This window comes from Aegilops tauschii, chromosome 2, assembly GCF_002575655.3.
Source record: "Aegilops tauschii subsp. strangulata cultivar AL8/78 chromosome 2, Aet v6.0, whole genome shotgun sequence".
Lineage (NCBI taxonomy): Eukaryota > Viridiplantae > Streptophyta > Magnoliopsida > Poales > Poaceae > Aegilops > Aegilops tauschii.
Genome location: NC_053036.3, coordinates 415,573,332 through 415,576,366, shown reverse-complemented (window position 1 = coordinate 415,576,366; position 3,035 = coordinate 415,573,332). Strand labels below are relative to the sequence as shown.

General features: G+C 45.8%; 1 long non-coding RNA gene across 1 annotated transcript; it reads right to left on the bottom strand.

Annotated features, from left to right (window-relative positions):
• Positions 1 to 275: 275 nt before the first annotated feature.
• Positions 276 to 2,599, bottom strand: LOC109735577 (uncharacterized). The gene is made up of 5 exons (XR_002226163.4): positions 2,122 to 2,599; positions 1,833 to 1,993; positions 1,099 to 1,187; positions 870 to 960; positions 276 to 635 (listed from the first exon to the last, which is right to left on the bottom strand). It is a non-coding gene; the product is annotated as an uncharacterized lncRNA (long non-coding RNA).
• Between the last annotated feature and the right edge of the window lie 436 nt (positions 2,600 to 3,035).

Here is a 3,035-nt window from a genome sequence, read left to right as displayed (position 1 = left end):
AAACATACCAAGGTCAGTCAATTGTCACATGCTGTATGTGGTCCATAATGAAATCTCTACAAAGGCTTATATTTAGGAACAGAGGGAGTATATCTAGCATAGCTTTGTTGGCACAAATCATCCTCAACCCAAATCTGCGCAACTTGGCGAGACAATGGTAGTGGGATAACGTACGTGGCGGTGTAGGGAAAGGAGCATGGCATACCAGTGCGGGTGGATGACGGGGGTAGACGACGTCAAGGCGTGACCTTCGAAGCCATGATGTGCGCCTCCTCCTCCTCACGCAGATCCTAGTCCCATCCCTACACTAGACACCATAGCTGAGTGCTCCTTCTCCTCGGCCCAGCCTTTCCGGCTTATCCCGCTGCCATCCTCTAACCCACGCCATCTCCATACTCCACATCCCGCCATACCACGTAATTATAGTAACCGGTGTGTCTCAGAAACAAATTTTCTACAACAGCACATGCCTATAACAGATTAAAAAATGACAAAGGATATGCAATGAAATGTAAGATATATGAATTCCTTGATAGAAATGTGTGGTTGCTTATCTGAAAAGGAGAAGATCCAGAGCCCAACTGATAGAAAATATGATATGATCTCTCTTCTGGTGCCCTCCAAATAACCCTCGACTGCACAAGCAAGATATAAGATATTAAACATTTCACAGATACTAAGATATGCAGCTTCAGATAATGTCTAATGCTATTGTACCTTCTCATGCAGGACTGTTCCATGAGATTCAGTTAGAGGGACAAAAAAATTCTTATAATTGGAGTATCTATCAAATGATTCCCCTAGAGCCATATAGATGAACAACTATAGCATAAAAATTCTACAGGGAGCAAGAGTTGGTGTGCTCTTACTTGACCTGATGTGTCACCTCTTAATGCCAATTGCCAAGCGAGGAAGCAGGGGAAAAGCAGAGGTGCAGCTGGGAGCGGAGGGCACGTACGGCTGTGGAAAGAGAAAGGAAAGAAGTTGATTTGATCACATCACCAACTAAAAAGGCCAAGCATGAGGTAAATCTGCACCCTTCAAAAGTCAGAATACAAGTGTGTGAAAACAGTTTCTTAATTTGTTTAGAAGACGAACCTTCTCCCTTTCCTCAGGCAATAGACTCACATTACGAGAGCTCATGGCAATACCATCGGCTTCTCTTACTATATCTGATTCTACTATCTCTACAAAAAATTAAAGGTCACAAACCTAAAAAGAGAATGAGCATATCTCAGTACTGGAGCATCTGAAAATACTCTGGGCTAACAGAATAAGCATTTGGAAAATGTAATTGAAGGCCTGAAGAATCGAAACAGGCACAGGCATGATATCCATCAGACCATCAATTCAAAATGATTACAAAAATGGAGCAAAAACTATTCCCCAAATAAATATTTAGTGCATTCTCAAAGCTGAGCTACCCTCAAAACATGAGAACGGAGTGCTGATAAAAAGTGTTGTCAAATCCATTAGTTACCAGTACATATACAGATGACTTGTCAAGAATTAGGTACATTATTTGATTACAGCAACTATTTGACTCAAATGCTACAAATACTGAACGATGGTGTGAGGCAGCTCACCATATATCATCAACTCTTGCAATAATAGATACAACTAAATCGGGAATAAGAACACCATAAAACATTCTTCTTGGGCTGCAAACCATTAATCCAATCGGAGATGGAAAATACCAAAGTCTGAAGGTAATTCTAAGTACAATAATTTGAGTAAATAACATAAAGGTAACTGTCAACTTTCTATTAATCATATATATATATGAAGTAACCTTCATCACTTAATAAATGAAAACCAAAAATGAAGCTCACCTAGTCATGTATTGGTCTGTCTCTCTTACTCTTGGTGTCCTTTCCCTCCAATGTAATGAACATCAGGTACTTACACCATACAGAGATTATGTAGCAACTAAACGTATGGCATATTCATCATCACTTCTCTTTGGCTCATAGCCTTCTCTTCAGTAATGTACCTACGGGTTATACATTAGTTCAGTAGCGGCATGGGAGAACCAACAGCATAGAACATCATCACTTCTCTTTGGCTCAACAGCAGAACCAAACATTGACGCGTACCTGAACCAACGGATCTGACACGTACCTCAACCAGCTTGCTGGCGGCGCCGCCTCCACGACGAACCACGACGGCCTCCTCCATCTCCCTAGCAGCTCAAGCCCACCGCGACCAACCTGTTGCTTCTTGTCCTTGGCACCTATCTCCCCTCCTTCTTACAACGATGGCGGCATGGGAGAGAGAGAGAGAAGAGGACGACGAGGAGGAGGAGAGGTGGCAGCGCAAAGATCTGCGCCGGATCCAGAATCACGGCGGCGCGTGATGCCGGCGACCTGCGCTCGCCCCGGCTGGGCCGAGAACTGCCGCACCCGCTGCTGCACCTCGAGCGCCGGGGAGAGAAGGCCGAGTCAGCTGCCGCGTGGAGCCGGCGGCGCGACAGGAGGGGAAGGAGGGGATTGGGGCAGGGGATAGCGGCGTCGCAACGGGAGGGAAGGAGGGGATCGAGGGAGGGGAGAGCACGGGAGAGAAGGCCGCTTCGGCCGCCGCGTGGAGCCGGCGGCGCGACGGGAGGGAAGGAGGGGATCGGGGGAGTGGAAAGCACGGGAGAGGAGATATTTTCCCTCACGCTGCTCGCTGCTCTATTTTTCTTTTTCCCTCGCGCTGCTCTCCCTCGCGCGGTGCGTTCGCTGTGCACTGTTCGCTCGCTGCACTGTTCATAGCGATTTAGGGGGCGACGTGGATGGCTTTCTCCTTCCTAGCACTTCTTGAGGGTTTATATGTTCAATTGGCTTTTCCTATCGACTCAATGTGATCTTGGATCACTAAAAGTAAAATGTAGAGTCTTGAGCTTTAGAGTTTGAGCCAATCTTTTGTCCTTAGCATTTTGAGGGGTCCACATTCCTAATCCATGCCATGCCAATCATTGAGCTTTCCGGAAATATTTATCTAGCATTAGCTCAATGAGCTATATGTTGTTAATAATTACCAAAACCACTCAGGGA